The sequence below is a fragment of the Mus musculus genome, chromosome 15, assembly GCF_000001635.26.
Source record: "Mus musculus strain C57BL/6J chromosome 15, GRCm38.p6 C57BL/6J".
In the NCBI taxonomy this organism is placed as follows: domain Eukaryota; kingdom Metazoa; phylum Chordata; class Mammalia; order Rodentia; family Muridae; genus Mus; species Mus musculus.
This window is the reverse complement of record NC_000081.6, coordinates 10,770,768-10,790,407: the sequence shown is the minus strand read 5'-3', so window position 1 is coordinate 10,790,407 and position 19,640 is coordinate 10,770,768. Positions and strand designations below refer to the sequence as shown.

Below are 19,640 nucleotides of genomic sequence, written 5' to 3'. Positions count from 1 at the left end.
TGTCATGCGTTAAAATTGAAAAATTAAGAATATTTATGTGTTCACTAAAGTGAAAGAGGTTCAGGGTTGAAAAGATAGTTGAAGTGAACTGGCTGCTCTTCCCGAGGACCTGGCGTCGATTCCTAGGACTGGTATATCAGCTCATCACTGTCTGTAACTCTACATGCAGGAGACCTAACATGTTCCCAGGCATGCATGTGGTACACAGATAGGCATGCAGGCAAAACACCCAAACACATGAAATAAAGCAAAGATATAAATAAATGAACGAAATGAAAGAGGTTCTGTAACATGTTATCATAATGTAGTTTTATGACAAAAGAACATACTTTCACAGTGAAAGAACATTAAATGACAGAATTGAAATTATTTTTGCATTTTTGCAAGTTCTTTAAAGTTTAGCCTAACAAAAGACATCTGGAATCTCATCTCTGCTTCTGCATTTAATTTGCTGCAATGTGTTGCTTTGGTTGAACTATTTGAAGGAAGTCTGGTCATACATAGATAATAGCAGTCAGTCTTCTATAGACCCAGTTTCCACATCTACAAATTCACCCAACCAAAGAGTCAAAATATGGTTTAACGTGCACTGGTAATAAACATGTAAGGACCTTGCCCCTATCCCTCTCATTATTCTTTAAAGAGCACACGATAACAAGCATTTATAGGATGCTTACATCATGTCAGGTATTGTAAATAATCCCGGGGTGATTTAAAGTACATGGGAGAATATATGCAAACTGCTCGGCATTTCCCACGGAGGACTTAAGCATTTGCATATTCTGCTGTGCTCTGGGGGTCCTCCATGAATGTGGGGCTGGGGCATAGCTGTCACTATAAAAGGGAGGAATGTTTCTGTATACTTGTTTCAGGTAATATACGACCGTCTCCTTTGTTTCTGTCTAAGACATGACAAGTGAGGCTTTGCTAAAGATGAGTTGATCAGCAAGCAGCTCTGCAGAAGGATACTTGCTTAGCAAGCTCAGGGCCCTCAGTTTGTTCCCCTGTACAAAATAAATAAATAAATAAATAAATAAATAAATAAATAAATAAATAGAAAGGAAGGAAGGAAGGAAGGAAGGAAGGAAGGAAGGAAGGAAGGAAGGAAGGAAAGAAGGAGAAGGAGGAGAAAGAAAAAGAAAGAAAAGAAACCCCCTTTTAAAATGAATTATAGTTCTTATATGAGAACGTGGACTTATTACTGATCCACTAAGTTCCACTATTCTATTTTGCACTTGAGGATTCACAGATCCTCTTCCTGTGAATGCTTTGGACATCTTACACATTGGTCATTCAGTCACTGAATTATAAGTTCTGTTGATGCTCTCACTTTTTATTACACAATATCAAAACTATGTTTGTATACGGCCTGACCAAGTTAATCAGCAAAGTCTTTCACATTTTGGGAAACTCATGGGTTCATAATGAAAACAGATTTTTCGAAGAAAAAAGGAAATTAGTTTTATGTCAAAGAGCTTGAGTCGTAGGCTGGTCTGTAGTTCAGCAACCAAGGACTTGCACAGTGTGTCTGAGCCGAGGATTTCACCTCCCGACAGAAATGGATTTTATCATTGCAACAAATATTATCATTTGTTTTTCTTGAATGCCGTGTTCAGCAGAGCTTCATCTTGGAAACCTGACAAGAAGTGGTAAGGGAATACAGAAAGGACAGACACATCTCCACAAAAATGCTGGGTGAGGTGGTAGGTGGGCTGAGGGGGCCTCGGCTATGGCAGCACAGTGGGGAGGAGTTACCCGCCTCAGTAGGAGGTCTCTGTTGGGAGCAGTCTCGGCTGTAAACACAAGAGAGGAAGAAGATGCTCTTGTAGTTTTTACACAAACAGGTCAATCTATCACAAACGAGGTACTGGGACTAGAAGAAGGCTTTGCCATCCCAACCCTTACCAGAAGAAGTTTTGCCAACTTCCTATAGGCCTGAGACATTGGTCCTTGCCATGGTTCACATCAACAGTCCACATTCACTCTGAACTGAGAGCTTCGAATCCTTACTCAGGGCCGCTGAGGCTGTCTCCTCTACACTGCCAAATATTTCAGTCTGAATAACCCTAGACTGTCAGTCACCTGTCAAATAAAAACGGATTGTGTGAAGCATGTGGTCGGTTAGGCTTTAACTAAAATGAGCATGGTTTTGTTCCTCGTGATAGCCGATATACCTGGTTTTGAAACACAAATGCTTTACACATATATTCGCTGTGCTAGCTAGTGTAGTGGAAACTTCTGGTTTCTTTGGAAACTCAGTTGTGTCACGTGATGTTTCTCTGGAAGCTGTCTTGTGAAACGATATTTTGCTGGAGCAAATACCCTTGAGGGGGGTGCATGATGTTTGAAAAGAGCATAAATGGAACCCCACAGACAGTAAAAGGACGCTCTTGCATTGGTACACGGTGCAGTGCTTTGCTGGTCTTCGCTGGTCTTCACTTTGTAGAAGGAAACACACCAAGGAACTTCTCATGGTATTCCGGCTGATTCTGGCCACTTCTGACTCATGCCAAGTTGGCAGAACCCTCCAGTTTCTGCTGGATGGAGTCACTGCTACTGATTTGTGTTTGGTGTTTGTGATTGGACTGGACTACTGGTATCCAAACAATGAAGACTGGAATTGCCCCCAAGCAACTTCTAAACAAGTCCACAACCTCCTTGTCCTTCCTATAAGCCATCTTTCTCTCCTACCTTTGGCTGGTGGGCTAGAAGGGAGGTTGAAGCCTTTAAGAACATTAAATAAAGTAAGCTAGTTCGATGTGACCTTGAAATAAGCTATAGTCATCTAAGGGAAGGGAATCTCAGTTGAAAAATTGTCTGTCTCCTCTCTATCCAGAGGCAGGGGGCAAATACTTCTGCCCTCTCTCCCTTGTTACCTTCCCCTTCTCCTTTATCCTCTATCTCTCCTGTCTTTGTCTCTTAGTCCTTGTCCTTCATCCCTCTGGGCCAAGTAAATCGCCTTTGCTCTGAGAACTTGGTCTTGGGGTGAGAGGCCTGAGCCTATACCGATCCTTACATACAGGGCATTTTCTTTTCTTTTTTTTTTTTTTCCATTTTTTATTAGGTATTTAGCTCATTTACATTTCCAATGCTATAACAAAAGTCCCCCATACCTGCCTACCCCCACTCCCCTACCCACCCACTCCCCCTTTTGGCCCTGGTGTTCCCCTGTACTGGGGCATACAAAGATTGCGTGTCCAATGGGCCTCTCTTTCCAGTGATGGCCGACTAGGCCATCTTTTGATACATATGCAGCTAGAGTCAAGAGCTCCGGGGTACTGGATAGTTCATAATATTGTTCCACCTATAGGGTTGCAGATCCCTTTAGCTCCTTGGGTTCTTTCTCTAGCTCCTCCATTGGGAGCCCTGTGATCCATCCATTAGCTGACTGTGAGCATCCACTTCTGTGTTTGCTAGGCCCCGGCATAGTCTCACAAGAGATAGCTACATCTGGGTCCTTTCGATAAAATCTTGCTAGGGTATGCAATAGTGTCAGCGTTTGGATGCTGATTATGGGGTGAATCCCTGGATATGGCAGTCTCTACATGGTCCATCCTTTCATCTCAGCTCCAAACTTTGTCTCTGTAACTCCTTCCATGGGTGTTTTGTTCCCAATTCTAAAGAGGGGCATAGTGTCCACACTTCAGTCTTCATTCTTCTTGAGTTTCATGTGTTTAGCAAATTGTACCTTATATCTTAGGAATCCTAGGTTTGGGGCTAATATCCACTTATCAGTGAGTACATATTGTGTGAGTTCCTTTGTGAATGTGTTACCTCACTCAGGATGATGCCCTCCAGGTCCATCCATTTGGCTAGGAATTTCATAAATTCATTCTTTTTAATAGCTGAGTAGTACTCCATTGTGTAGATGTACCACATTTTCTGTATCCATTCCTCTGTTGAGGGGCATCTGGGTTCTTTCCAACTTCTGGCTATTATAAATAAGGCTGCTATGAACATAGTGGAGCATGTGTCCTTCTTACCAGTTGGGGCATCTTCTGGATATATGCCCAGGAGAGGTATTGCTGGATCCTCTGGAAGTACTATGTCCAATTTTCTGAGGAACCGCCAGACTGATTTCCAGAGTGGTTGTACAAGCCTGCAATCCCACCAACAATGGAGGAGTGTTCCTCTTTCTCCACATCCACGCCAGCATCTGCTGTCACCTGAATTTTTGATCTTAGACAGTCTGACTGGTGTGAGGTGGAATCTCAGGGTTGTTTTGATTTGCATTTCCCTGATGATTAAGGATGTTGAACATTTTTTCAGGTGCTTCTCTGCCATTCGGTATTCCTCAGGTGAGAATTCTTTGTTCAGTTCTGAGCCCCATTTTTTAATGGGGTTATTTGATTTTCTGAAGTCCACCTTCTTGAGTTCTTTATATATGTTGGATATTAGTCCCCTATCTGATTTAGGATAGGTAAAGATCCTTTCCCAATCTGTTGGTGGTCTTTTTGTCTTATTGACGGTGTCTTTTGCCTTACAGAAACTTTGGAGTTTCATTAGGTCCCATTTGTCAATTCTCGATCTTACAGCACAAGCCATTGCTGTTCTGTTCAGGAATTTTTCCCCTGTGCCCATATCTTCAAGGCTTTTCCCCACTTTCTCCTCTATAAGTTTCAGTGTCTCTGGTTTTATGTGAAGTTCCTTGATCCATTTAGATTTGACCTTAGTACAAGGAGATAAGTATGGATCAATTTGCATTCTTCTACATGATAACAACCAGTTGTGCCAGCACCAATTGTTGAAAATGCTGTCTTTCTTCCACTGGATGGTTTTAGCTCCCTTGTCGAAGATCAAGTGACCATAGGTGTGTGGGTTCATTTCTGGGTCTTCAATTCTATTCCATTGGTCTACTTGTCTGTCTCTATACCAGTTTTTACCACAATTGCTCTGTAGTAAAGCTTTAGGTCAGGCATGGTGATTCCACCAGAGGTTCTTTTATCCTTGAGAAGAGTTTTTGCTATCCTAGGTTTTTTGTTATTCCAGATGAATTTGCAAATTGCTCCTTCTAATTCGTTGAAGAATTGAGTTGGAATTTTGATGGGGATTGCATTGAATCTGTAGATTGCTTTTGGCAAGATAGCCATTTTTACAATGTTGATCCTGCCAATCCATGAGCATGGGAGATCTTTCCATCTTCTGAGATCTTCTTTAACTTCTTTCTTCAGAGATTTGAAGTTTTTATCATACAGATCTTTCACCTCCTTAGTTAGAGTCACGCCAAGATATTTTATATTATTTGTGACTATTGAGAAGGGTGTTGTTTCCCTAATTTCTTTCTCAGCCTGTTTATTCTTTGTATACAGAAAGGCCATTGACTTGTTTGAGTTTATTTTATATCCAGCTACTTCACCGAAGCTGTTTATCAGGTTTAGGAGTTCTCTGGTAGAATTTTTAGGGTCACTTATATATACTATCATATCATCTGCAAAAAGTGATATTTTGACTTCCTCTTTTCCAATTTGTATCCCCTTGATCTCCTTTTGTTGTCGAATTGCTCTGGCTAATACTTCAAGTACTATGTTGAAAAGGTAGGGAGAAAGTGGGCAGCCTTGTCTAGTCCCTGATTTTAGTGGGATTGCTTCCAGCTTCTCTCCATTTACTTTGATGTTGGCTACTGGTTTGCTGTAGATTGCTTTTATCATGTTTAGGTATGAGCCTTGAATTCCTGATCTTTCCAAAACTTTTATCATGAATGGGTGTTGGATCTTGTCAAATGCTTTTTCTGCATCTAACAAGATGATCATGTGGTTTTTGTCTTTGACTTTGTTTATATAATGGATTACATTGATGGGTTTTCGTATATTAAACCATCCCTGCATTCCTGGAATAAAACCTACTTGGTCAGGATGGATGATTGCTTTAATATGTTCTTGGATTCGGTTAGCAAGAATTTTATTGAGGATTTTTGCATCGATATTCATAAGAGAAATTGGTCTGAAGTTCTCTATCTTTGTTGAGTCTTTCTGTGGTTTAGGTATCAGAGTAATAGTGGCTTCATAAAATGAGTTGGGTAGAGTACCTTCTACTTCTATTTTGTGAAATAGTGTGTGCAGAACTGGAATTAGATCTTCTTTGAAGGTCTGATAGAACTCTGCACTAAACCCGTCTGGTCCTGGGCTTTTTTTGGCTGGGAGACTATTAATAACTGCTTCTATTTCTTTAGGTGATATGGAACTGTTTAGATGGTCAACTTGATCCTGACTCAACTTTGGTACCTAGTATCTGTCCAGAAATTTGTCCATTTCGTCCAGGTTTTCCAGTTTTGTTGAGTATAACCTTTTGTAGAAGGATCTGATGGTGTTTTGGATTTCTTCAGGATCTGTTGTTATGTCTCCCTTTTCATTTCTGATTTTGTTAATTAGGATTTTGTCCCTGTGCCCCTTTAGTGAGTCTAGCTAAGGGTTTATCTATCTTGTTGATTTTCTCAACGAACCAACTCCTCGTTTGGTTAATTCTTTGAATAGTTCTTCTTGTTTCCATTTGGTTGATTTCACCCCTGAGTTTGATTATTTCCTGCCGTCTACTCCTCTTGGGTGAATTTGCTTCCTTTTTTTCTAGAGCTTTTAGATGTGTTGTCAAGCTGCTAGTATGTGCTCTCTCCCGTTTCTTCTTGGAGGCACTCAAAGCTATGAGTTTCCCTCTTAGAAATGCTTTCATTGTGTCCCAAAGGTTTGGGTACGTTGTGGCTTCATTTTCATTAAACTCTAAAAAGTCTTTAATTTCTTTCTTTATTCCTTCCTTGACCAAGGTATCATTGAGAAGAGTGTTGTTCAGTTTCCACGTGAATGTTGGCTTTCCATTATTTATGTTGTTATTGAAGATCAGTCTTAGGCCATGGTGGTCTGATAGGATACATGGGACAATTTCAATATTTTTGTATCTGTTAAGGCCTGTTTTGTGACCAATTATATGGTCAATTTTGGAGAAGGTCCCGTGAGGTGCTGAGAAGAAGGTATATCCTTTTGTTTTAGGATAAAATGTTCTGTAGATATCTGTCAGGTCCATTTGTTTCATAACTTCTGTTAGTTTCATTGTGTCCCTGTTTAGTTTCTGTTTCCACAATCTGTCCCTTGATGAAAGTGTTGTGTTGAAGTCTCCCACTATTATTGTGTGAGGTGCAATGTGTGCTTTGAGCTTTACTAAAGTGTCTTTAATGAATGTGGCTGCCCTTGCATTTGGAGTGTAGATATTCAGAATTGAGAGTTCCTCTTGGAGGATTTTACCTTTGATGAGTATGAAGTGTCCCTCCTTGTATTTTTTGATAACTTTGGGTTGGAAGTCGATTTTATCCGATATTAGAATGGCTACTCCAGCTTATTTCTTCAGACCATTTGCTTGGAAAATTGTTTTCCAGCCTTTCACTCTGAGGTAGTGTCTGTCTTTTTCCCTGAGATGGGTTTCCTGTAAGCAGCAGAATGTTGGGTCCTGTTTGTGTAGCCAGTCTGTTAGTCTATGTCTTTTTATTGGGGAATTGAGTCCATTAATATTAAGAGATATTAAGGAAAAGTAATTGTTGCTTCCTTTTATTTTTGTTGTTAGAGTTGGCATTCTGTTCTTGTGGCTGTCTTCTTTTTGGTTTGTTGAGGGATTACTTTCTTGCTTGTTCTAGGGCATGATTTCCGTCCTTGTATTGCTTCTTTTCTGTTATTATCCTTTGAAGGGCTGGATTCGTGGAAAGATATTGTGTGAATTTGGATTTGTCGTGGAATACTTTGGTTTCTCCATCTATGGTAATTGAGAGTTTGGCCGGGTATATTAGCCTGGGCTGGCATTTGTGTTCTCTTAGTGTCTGTATAACATCTGTCCAGGCTCTTCTGGCTTTCATAGTCTCTGGTGAAAAGTCTGGTGTAATTCTGATAGGCCTTCCTTTATATGTTACTTGACCTTTCTCCCTTACTGCTTTTAATATTCTATCTTTATTTAGTGCATTTGTTGTTCTGATTATTATGTGTCGGGAGGAATTTCTTTTCTGGTCCAGTCTATTTGGAGTTCTGTAGGCTTCTTGTATGATCATGGGCATCTCTTTTTTTATGTTTGGGAAGTTTTCTTCTATTATTTTGTTGAAGATATTAGCTGGCCTTTTAAGTTGAAAATCTTCATTCTCATCAATTCCTATTATCCGTAGGTTTGGTCTTCTCATTGTGTCCTGGATTACCTGGATGTTTTGAGTTAGGATCCTTTTGCATTTTGTATTTTCTTTGACTGTTGTGTCGATGTTCTCTATGGAATCTTCTGCACCTGAGATTCTCTCTTCCATTTCTTGTATTCTGTTGCTGATGCTTGCATCTATGGTTCCCGATCTCTTTCCTAGGGTTTCTATCTCCAGCGTTGTCTCGCTTTGGGTTTTCTTTACTGTGTCTACTTCCCTTTTTAGTTCTAGTATGGTTTTGTTCATTTCCATTACCTGTTTGGATGTGTTTTCCTGTTTTTCTTTAAGGACTTCTACCTGTTTGGCTGTGTTTTCCTGCTTTTCTTTAAGGGCCTGTAACTCTTTAGCAGTGCTCTCCTGTAATTCTTTAAGTGACTTATGAAAGTCCTTCTTGATGTCCTCTATCATCATCATGAGAAATGTTTTTAAATCTGGGTCTAGATTTTCGGTTGTGTTGGGGTGCCCAGGACTAGGTGGGGTGGGAGTGCTGCGTTCTGATGATGGTGAGTGGTCTTGATTTCTGTTAGTAGGATTCTTACGTTTGCCTTTCCCCATCTGGTAATCTCTGAAGCTAGCTGTTATAGTTGTCTCTGTTAAGAGCTTGTTCTTCAGGTGACTCTGTTAGCCTCTATAAGCAGAACTGGGAGTGTAGCACTCTCCTTAGTTTCAGTGGGTAGAGTATTCTCTGCAGGAAAGCTCTCTTCTTGCAGGGAAGGTACCCATATATCTGGTGTTCGAACCGGACTCCTGGCAGAAGTTGTGTTCCACTCACTAGAGGTCTTAGGATCCCTTGTGGAATCCTGTGTGGGCCCTTGCGGGTGTCAGGCAACTCCGCTGGCAAGGAAGCCCGGGGCTGGAGTGGAGGCGGAAGGGGCTTTTGCCCCGGGTCAGGCCCGGGTAGTCTGCTTCCCTATGTACCGCAGTCTCAGGTTCCGCGCAATTGGATTGGGGCAGGCGCTGTGTTCCACTCACCAGAGGTCTTAGGATCCCGTGGGGAATTTTGTGTGGGCCCTTGCGGGTGTCAGGCAACTCCGCTGGCAAGGAAGCCCGGGGCTCGAGTGGAGTCCAGGGCATTTTCTTAATTGGTGATGTGAGAAGGAAAGCCGAGCCCACACTGGCTGCTATAAGAAAGTGGGTTGAACAAGAGGGAACAGCAAGGCAGTAAGCAGCAGCCCCGCACGGCCTCTGCATCAGCACCTACTTCCAGATTCATGCACTGTCTGAGTTCCTGCCTTAGCTTCTCTCAGTGGACTGTGAGTCAGGATATGTAAGCTAAATAAATCTCTTCCTCCCTAAATTGCTTTTGGTCACTGTGTTTCATCACACTGATAGTAACCCTGATTAAGACACTCGCCATCTCATTGCATGGGCCAATAAACAGATGAGCTGTTTAAATGCTGGTAAACTCTAGCTTTTGTTTTTAAAACAATGTGAATGTGTTTAAGCACCAAACACTATCAAAGCATAAAAACACTGCTTCAGTTATGTTAGTATATCAGATTTATCCATAGCTGATTTGTACCCCAGACTAAAAAAAAAATAACATTCCTATCTTCGATATTGAAACAATGTGACCTTGAAAACCCTCCAAAAGGGTCCCAGAGGTCCCCAAGGATCTGCTGATCACAGCTTGAAAATGAAGGCTCTGGAAACGTGGAGACTGGCTGCCTAGGCAAATGGGTAGCTCCCGTGTGGCTTTGGCTCCAGACTCCTACCTACGTCGAAACGAGCTGGACGAATATGAGCTATTGGAGCTTGTAGTGTTTTGTCTCCTAACCATTTCTCTGCTAATCCTCCTAGGTCACTGCTTCCTGAGTCATATCCGTTTCCTAGTCTTCAAAGTCTTGCTAATCTGGTGGGGGAGAAGCATCCAAAGATACCGGAGGAAAAGAACTCCTTTAGGCTTGGCCAGAGCCGCCCAAACCACTTCCTCTTCCCCTGGTCTGAACTTTGGGTCCGTCCCATGGCAACGAATTCTTCTACTTACCTGGGGCCAAAAATATGAGCAAGAGGTTTTTACTTTTTTTTTTTTCCTTTACATCACAATGCATCCTTGACAGCTTTTCCAAAAATATGCTCTAAGCAGAAGTAGGTAAGGGAAAGCTTCAAGCTTCCTTCAGTGTGGTGAGACGCAGATGTATGAGAGCCCTTGTGTTCTTGGGTCCTTGTACTCCTTCTGATGTTCTGCAATTATTAGTAACACAACAACCCATAATTGCAGAGATGGAGGAATTTACGACTGGAATTTCTTCTAAAGCTCAAGCTGTCTACTTGCTGGCTTCAGCCAGTTTATACCTAGCTCTGGGTAGAGCTCTGGGGCAGGAATACATTTTGCTGTTTGGTTGGGTACCAGAGAAGTTTAAGATCTGTATGCACCATATTCTTAAATCTCACAGAGAGCTACTCTGTCTTCATGGAAAGTGTTACATATGATAGGGGTAGTCAGTAGTGAGTAGGCATTCAATTAACAAGACGGGGAGAACCCAGGTGATGTCTTGTCTGGGTTCTCATGACCACATCATCAGTTTAAGTCCTTTGATTACACTTTTTTGGTTTAAATATTTAGAAGAGATTTCTTGTCCTGCTTGAGTGTTGCCTGATGTATTCCTTAAGCCTTGGTTTTTTTCCTACCTGTAAAACAAAGCTAGTAACACCTATCTCCAACAAGTAGCGTAAAAAAGAAATAAGAACTACCATCAGCTGATTGGATAAGAACGAACAAATGAAAGCAAGCCTGGTGGCTTGGCCCTAGGCTTGTCCTGCAGCCTCATTTCTTCTCCATTGTCTGACTCAGAGACCTGTTAGAATTTCCAGTTTCTTGAAGTCTTCTTGGTTCCCATACACATATCCGAGGGTGACATATTTTATTCTATTATAATTATTTTACTCTGTACAACTATTCCGATAAAGCTATGAAGATTTACAGAACTTTCTTGTAGCTGATACATACATGTTCCGTGTGTGTATATGAATGTGGGGTGTGTGTGTGTGTGTGTGTGTGTGTGTGTGTGTGTGTGTGTGTGTATGTGTGTGTGAAAAGAAATGAGACAACATTGGGCATGCATACTAAAAACAAAGCTTTCCAGAGATCCTGTCAAAATGTGAGATGGTGGTGGTAGTGGTGGTGGTGGTGGTGGTGGTGGTGGCATAAGCCTTTAATGCCAGTACTGGGAGGCAGACACAGGTGAATCTCTGAGTTCAAGGCCAGTCTGGTCTAGAGAGCGAGTTCCAGGACAGCCAGAGAGACACTATCTCAAAAAAAAAAATCATAAAACAAAACCAAAATTGTTTGCTGAGTGTAAAGGCACATGCAATCCGAAGTCAGATATCTATGTAGAAAACAATTCCAGGGTCTTGCCCAACACCCGCAAGGGCCCACACGGGACTCCCCACGGGACCCTAAGACCTCTGGTGAGTGGACCACAGTGCCTGCCCCAATCCAATCGCGCGGAACTTGAGACTGCGGTACATAGGGAAGCAGGCTACCCAGGCCTGATCTGGGGCAAAAGTCCCTTCCGCTCGACTCGAGACTCGAGCCCCGGGCTACCTTGCCAGCAGAGTCTTGCCCAACACCCGCAAGGGCCCACACGGGACTCCCCACGGGACCCTAACACCTCTGGTGAGTGGATCACAGTGCCTGCCCCAATCCAATCGCGCGGAACTTGAGACTGCGGTACATAGGGAAGCAGGCTACCCGGGCCTGATCTGGGGCACAAGTCCCTTCCGCTCGACTCGAGACTCGAGCCCCGGGCTACCTTGCCAGCAGAGTCTTGCCCAACACCCGCAAGGGTCCACACGGGACTCCCCACGGGACCCTAAGACCTCTGGTGAGTGGACCACAGTGCCTGCCCCAATCCAATCGCGCGGAACTTGAGACTGCGGTACATAGGGAAGCAGGCTACCCGGGCCTGATCTGGGGCACAAGTCCCTTCCGCTCGACTCGTGACTCGAGCCCCGGGCTACCTTGCCAGCAGAGTCTTGCCCAACACCCGCAAGGGTCCACACGGGACTCCCCACGGGACCCTAAGACCTCTGGTGAGTGGATCACAGTGCCTGCCCCAATCCAATCGCGCGAAACTTGAGACTGCGGTACATAGGGAAGCAGGCTACCCGGGCCTGATCTGGGGCACAAGTCCCTTCCGCTCGACTCGAGACTCGAGCCCCGGGCTACCTTGCCAGCAGAGTCTTGCCCAACACCCGCAAGGGCCCACACGGGACTCCCCACGGGACCCTAAGACCTCTGGTGAGTGGAACACAGCGCCTACCCCAATCCAATCGCGTGGAACTTGAGACTGCGGTACATAGGGAAGCAGGCTACCCGGGCTTGATCTAGGGCACAAACCCCTTCCACTCCACTCGAGCCCCGGCTACCTTGCCAGCTGAGTCGCCTGACACCCGCAAGGGCCCACACAGGATTCCACACGTGATCCTAAGACCTCTAGTGAGTGGAACACAACTTCTGCCAGGAGTCTGGTTCGAACACCAGATATCTGGGTACCTGCCTTGCAAGAAGAGAGCTTGCCTGCAGAGAATACTCTGCCCACTGAAACTAAGGAGAGTGCTAACCTCCAGGTCTGCTCATAGAGGCTAACAGAGTCACCTGAAGAACAAGCTCTTAACAGTGACAACTAAAACAGCTAGCTTCAGAGATTACCAGATGGCGAAAGGCAAACGTAAGAATCCTACTAACAGAAATCAAGACCACTCACCATCATCAGAACGCAGCACTCCCACCCCACCTAGTCCTGGGCACCCCAACACAACCGAAAATCTAGACCCAGATTTAAAAACATTTCTCATGATGATGATAGAGGACATCAAGAAGGACTTTCATAAGTCACTTAAAGATTTACAGGAGAGCACTGCTAAAGAGTTACAGGCTCTTAAAGAAAAGCAGGAAAACACAGCCAAACAGGTGATGGAAATGAACAAAACCATACTAGAACTAAAAGGGGAAGTAGACACAATAAAGAAAACCCAAAGCGAGGCAACGCTGGAGATAGAAACCCTAGGAAAGAGATCTGGAACCATAGATGCGAGCATCAGCAACAGAATACAAGAAATGGAAGAGAGAATCTCAGGTGCAGAAGATTCCATAGAGAACATCGACACAACAGTCAAAGAAAATACAAAATGCAAAAGGATCCTAACTGAAAACATCCAGGTAATCCAGGACACAATGAGAAGACCAAACCTACAGATAATAGGAATTGATGAGAATGAAGATTTTCAACTTAAAGGGCCAGCTAATATCTTCAACAAAATAATAGAAGAAAACTTCCCAAACATAAAAAAAGAGATGCCCATGATCATACAAGAAGCCTACAGAACTCCAAATAGACTGGACCAGAAAAGAAATTCCTCCCGACACATAATAATCAGAACAACAAATGCACTAAATAAAGATAGAATATTAAAAGCAGTAAGGGAGAAAGGTCAAGTAACATATAAAGGAAGGCCTATCAGAATTACACCAGACTTTTCACCAGAGACTATGAAAGCCAGAAGAGCCTGGACAGATGTTATACAGACACTAAGAGAACACAAATGCCAGCCCAGGCTACTATACCCGGCCAAACTCTCAATTACCATAGATGGAGAAACCAAAGTATTCCACGACAAAACCAAGTTCACACAATATCTTTCCACGAATCCAGCCCTTCAAAGGATAATAACAGAAAAGAAGCAATACAAGGACGGAAATCACGCCCTAGAACAACCAAGAAAGTAATCATTCAACAAACCAAAAAGAAGACAGCCACAAGAACAGAATGCCAACTCTAACAACAAAAATAAAAGGGAGCAACAATTACTTTTCCTTAATATCTCTTAATATCAATGGACTCAATTCCCCAATAAAAAGACATAGACTAACAGACTGGCTACACAAACAGGACCCAACATTCTGCTGCTTACAGGAAACCCATCTCAGGGAAAAAGACAGACACTACCTCAGAGTGAAAGGCTGGAAAACAATTTTCCAAGCAAATGGACTGAAGAAACAAGCTGGAGTAGCCATTTTAATATCGGATAAAATCGACTTCCAACCCAAAGTTATCAAAAAAGACAAGGAGGGACACTTCATACTCATCAAAGGTAAAATCCTCCAAGAGGAACTCTCAATTCTGAATATCTACGCACCAAATGCAAGGGCAGCCACATTCATTAGAGACACTTTAGTAAAGCTCAAAGCATACATTGCACCTCACACAATAATAGTGGGAGACTTCAACACACCACTTTCTTCAAAGGACAGATCGTGGAAACAGAAACTAAACAGGGACACAATGAAACTAACAGAAGTTATGAAACAAATGGACCTGACAGATATCTACAGAACATTTTATCCTAAAACAAAAGGATATACCTTCTTCTCAGCACCTCACGGGACCTTCTCCAAAATTGACCATATAATTGGTCACAAAACAGGCCTCAATAGATACAAAAATATTGAAATTGTCCCATGTATCCTATCAGACCACCATGGCCTAAGACTGATCTTCAATAACAACATAAATAATGGAAAGCCAACATTCACGTGGAAACTGAATAACACTCTTCTCAATGATACCTTGGTCAAGGAAGGAATAAAGAAAGAAATTAAAGACTTTTTAGAGTTTAATGAAAATGAAGCCACAACGTACCCAAACCTATGGGACACAATGAAAGCATTTCTAAGAGGGAAACTCATAGCGCTGAGTGCCTCCAAGAAGAAACGGGAGACAGCACATACTAGCAGCTTGACAACACATCTAAAAGCCCTAGAAAAAAAGGAAGCAAATTCACCCAAGAGGAGTAGACGGCAGGAAATAATCAAACTCAGGGGTGAAATCAACCAAGTGGAAACAAGAAGAACTATTCAAAGAATTAACCAAACGAGGAGTTGGTTCTTTGAGAAAATCAACAAGATAGATAAACCCTTAGCTAGACTCACTAAAGGGCACAGGGACAAAATCCTAATTAACAAAATCAGAAATGAAAAGGGAGACATAACAACAGATCCTGAAGAAATCCAAAACACCATCAGATCCTTCTACAAAAGGCTATACTCAACAAAACTGGAAAACCTGGACGAAATGGACAAATTTCTGGACAGATACCAGGTACCAAAGTTGAATCAGGATCAAGTTGACCATCTAAACAGTCCCATATCACCTAAAGAAATAGAAGCAGTTATTAATAGTCTCCCAACCAAAAAAAGCCCAGGACCAGATGGGTTTAGTGCAGAGTTCTATCAGACCTTCAAAGAAGATCTAATTCCAGTTCTGCACACACTATTTCACAAAATAGAAGTAGAAGGTACTCTACCCAACTCATTTTATGAAGCCACTATTACTCTGATACCTAAACCACAGAAAGATCCAACAAAGATAGAGAACTTCAGACCAATTTCTCTTATGAATATCGATGCAAAAATCCTCAATAAAATTCTCGCTAACCGAATCCAAGAACACATTAAAGCAATCATCCATCCTGACCAAGTAGGTTTTATTCCAGGGATGCAGGGATGGTTTAATATACGAAAATCCATCAATGTAATCCATTATATAAACAAACTCAAAGACAAAAACCACATGATCATCTCGTTAGATGCAGAAAAAGCATTTGACAAGATCCAACACCCATTCATGATAAAAGTTTTGGAAAGATCAGGAATTCAAGGCCCATACCTAAACATGATAAAAGCAATCTACAGCAAACCAGTAGCCAACATCAAAGTAAATGGAGAGAAGCTGGAAGCAATCCCACTAAAATCAGGGACTAGACAAGGCTGCCCACTTTCTCCCTACCTTTTCAACATAGTACTTGAAGTATTAGCCAGAGCAATTCGACAACAAAAGGAGATCAAGGGGATACAAATTGGAAAAGAGGAAGTCAAAATATCACTTTTTGCAGATGATATGATAGTATATATAAGTGACCCTAAAAATTCTACCAGAGAACTCCTAAACCTGATAAACAGCTTCGGTGAAGTAGCTGGATATAAAATAAACTCAAACAAGTCAATGGCCTTTCTGTATACAAAGAATAAACAGGCTGAGAAAGAAATTAGGGAAACAACACCCTTCTCAATAGTCACAAATAATATAAAATATCTTGGCGTGACTCTAACTAAGGAGGTGAAAGATCTGTATGATAAAAACTTCAAATCTCTGAAGAAAGAAGTTAAAGAAGATCTCAGAAGATGGAAAGATCTCCCATGCTCATGGATTGGCAGGATCAACATTGTAAAAATGGCTATCTTGCCAAAAGCAATCTACAGATTCAATGCAATCCCCATCAAAATTCCAACTCAATTCTTCAACGAATTGGAAGGAGCAATTTGCAAATTTGTCTGGAATAACAAAAAACCTAGAATAGCAAAAAGTCTTCTCAAGGATAAAAGAACTTCTGGCGGAATCACCATGCCAGACCTAAAGCTTTACTACAGAGCAATTGTGATAAAAACTGCATGGTACTGGTATAGAGACAGACAAGTAGACCAATGGAATAGAATTGAAGATCCAGAAATGAACCCACACACCTATGGTCACTTGATCTTCGACAAGGGAGCTAAAACCATCCAGTGGAAGAAAGACAGCATTTTCAACAATTGGTGCTGGCACAACTGGTTGTTATCGTGTAGAAGAATGCGAATCGATCCATACTTATCTCCTTGTACTAAGGTCAAATCTAAGTGGATCAAGGAACTTCACATAAAACCAGAGACACTGAAACTTATAGAGGAGAAAGTGGGGAAAAGCCTTGAAGATATGGGCACAGGGGAAAAATTCCTGAACAGAACAACAATGGCTTGTGCTGTAAGATCGAGAATCGACAAATGGGACCTAATGAAACTCCAAAGTTTCTGCAAGGCAAAAGACACCGTCAATAAGACAAAAAGACCACCAACAGATTGGGAAAGGATCTTTACCTATCCTAAATCAGATAGGGGACTAATATCCAACATATATAAAGAACTCAAGAAGGTGGACTTCAGAAAATCAAATAACCCCATTAAAAAATGGGGCTCAGAACTGAACAAAGAATTCTCACCTGAGGAATACCGAATGGCAGAGAAGCACTTGAAAAAATGTTCAACATCCTTAATCATCAGGGAAATGCAAATCAAAACAACCCTGAGATTCCACCTCACACCAGTCAGAATGGCTAAGATCAAAAATTCAGGTGACAGCAGATGCTGGCGAGGATGTGGAGAAAGAGGAACACTCCTCCATTGTTGGTGGGAGTGCAGGCTTGTACAACCACTCTGGAAATCAGTCTGGCGGTTCCTCAGAAAACTGGACATAGTACTACCGGAGGATCCAGCAATACCTCTCCTGGGCATATATCCAGAAGATGCCCCAACAGGTAAGAAGGACACATGCTCCACTATGTTCATAGCAGCCTTATTTATAATAGCCAGAAGCTGGAAAGAACCTAGATGCCCCTCAACAGAGGAATGGATACAGAAAATGTGGTACATCTACACAATGGAGTACTACTCAGCTATTAAAAAGAATGAATTTATGAAATTCCTAGCCAAATGGATGGACCTGGAGGGCATCATCCTGAGTGAGGTAACACATTCACAAAGAAACTCACACAATATGTATTCACTGATAAGTGGATATTAGCCCCAAACCTAGGATACCCAAGATATAAGATATAATTTGCTAAACACATGAAACTCAAGGAGAATGAAGACTGAAGTGTGGACACTATGCCCCTCCTTAGATTTGGGAACAAAACACCCATGGAAGGAGTTACAGAGACGGAGTTTGGAGCTGAGATGAAAGGATGGACCATGTAGAGACTGCCATAGCCAGGGATCCACCCCATAATCAGCATCCAAACGCTGACACCATTGCATACACTAGCAAGATTTTATTGAAAGGACGCAGATGTAGCTGTCTCTTGTGAGACTATGCCGGGGCCCAGCAAACACAGAAGTGGATGCTCACAGTCAGCTAATGGATGGATCATAGGGCTCCCAATGGAGGAGCTAGAGAAAGTAGCCAAGGAGCTAAAGGGATCTGCAACCCTATAGGTGGAACAACATTATGAGCTAACCAGTACCCCGGAGCTCTTGACTCTAGCTGCATATATATCAAAAGATGGCCTAGTCGGCCATCACTGGAAAGAGAGGCCCATTGGACTTGCAAACTTTATATGCCCCAGTACAGGGGAATACCAGGGCCAAAAAGGGGGAGTGGGTGGGCAGGGGAGTGGGGGTGGGTGGATATGGGGGACTTTTGGTATAGCATTGGAAATGTAAATGAGTTAAATACCTAATAAAAAATGGAAAAAAAAAAAAAAAAGAAAACAATTCCAGGTCATTCAAAAGGAGACTTAAGTAAGCATGGTCTCCAGCTCTGCTTTCATGTTCTTCTGGACAGAGCAAGTGGCTCCACCCCCATCCCTCAAGGTAAGAAAAGCCAATGGCGGCATCAAGTTGGCAAAGTAAACAAAAGAGGTGTGTCTAGGTGAGTCTAACAGAAACAACATGTAAGCACTGAACAAGTTTCTTAGTCAATGCTGGTGACTTTCAAAAGCCTTCAGTGCCTATAGAAAAGCCCACATCTAACTGGACTTTTGGCTTTGCTGTTTATATGCCTACCCAGCCAATCACCTAAGCTTCTCTCATCTTGGTGCTTCTCTGCCTCTCAGGCCAGGGGAGCAGAACGTTCGGGCTAAGTGTGTGTCTCACAGGAGAAAGGCTAGCTCCTCCCTCTGCCTGCAAAGCTGGTAAGGCCCAGCAGGAAAAGGCTCATGTCCCTGTTGTGAAATGGAATGTACCAAAAGGGGATGTGATTCATGTCTGTAGACGACACATAGTATTCCCGACAGCTGATCAGGAAATGCCATTTTGTGTCTGGTGAAGCCTCTTCAGAAGTTTGATTGAGACTTGCTTGGAGCAGATGTTTTCAAGTTAGTGCTTATTATCATCTATTCAAGGACTCAGTCTGCTCTCACACTACGTCTAAGAAAATAGTTTACATCCTTGTCTCTCCCTGCTGTCTGTGTCTCTCTGTGTCTCTGTCTTGCTATCTCTCTGTCTGTGTCTATGTCTCTCTGTGTCTCTCTCTTTTCCACACACATGAGTGCACACACACACACACACACACATAAATTTTCTGAGAGATACATCACACAGCATGAGGCATACTTTAGACTGGAGCATCTTAATTATTTTCAAGACAGAATGAGTTTCTCTTCATTTCTAGGCAATTCAAAAGATTTAAAATGAACAAATAAATCCAACTCTCAATTTGTGCTCAATAAATAAGAGAAGGCCAGGAAGTTGGGGGGGGGGCCAGACATCTACAAATCAAATCTATTTACAGCTTGTCTGTGGCCTCTCCCGAAGGAAATGAAAGCTGACCTGCTTACTGGAGAGGGATTTTTTATTTATTTGATCATTTGTGTGCTTGTTTGCCTTGCAGGGAAACACCTAAATTTTCAAGAGGTCTAGATGTCAAGGAGTTGCTAGATCTTCATAGGA

The 19,640-nt window shown here is 42.4% G+C and overlaps 1 long non-coding RNA gene across 1 annotated transcript in view; it reads right to left on the bottom strand.

Moving 5' to 3' along the window:
• Positions 1–284: 284 nt before the first annotated feature.
• Positions 285–19,640, bottom strand: part of 4930556M19Rik (RIKEN cDNA 4930556M19 gene) — a 75,288-nt gene continuing 55,932 nt past the window's right edge. The window contains exons 6-7 of the long non-coding RNA NR_045063.1: positions 1,906–2,082; positions 285–1,793 (exon numbers count right to left, since the gene is read on the bottom strand). This is a non-coding gene — a long non-coding RNA (RIKEN cDNA 4930556M19 gene). The remainder of the gene's footprint in view (positions 1,794–1,905; positions 2,083–19,640) is intronic.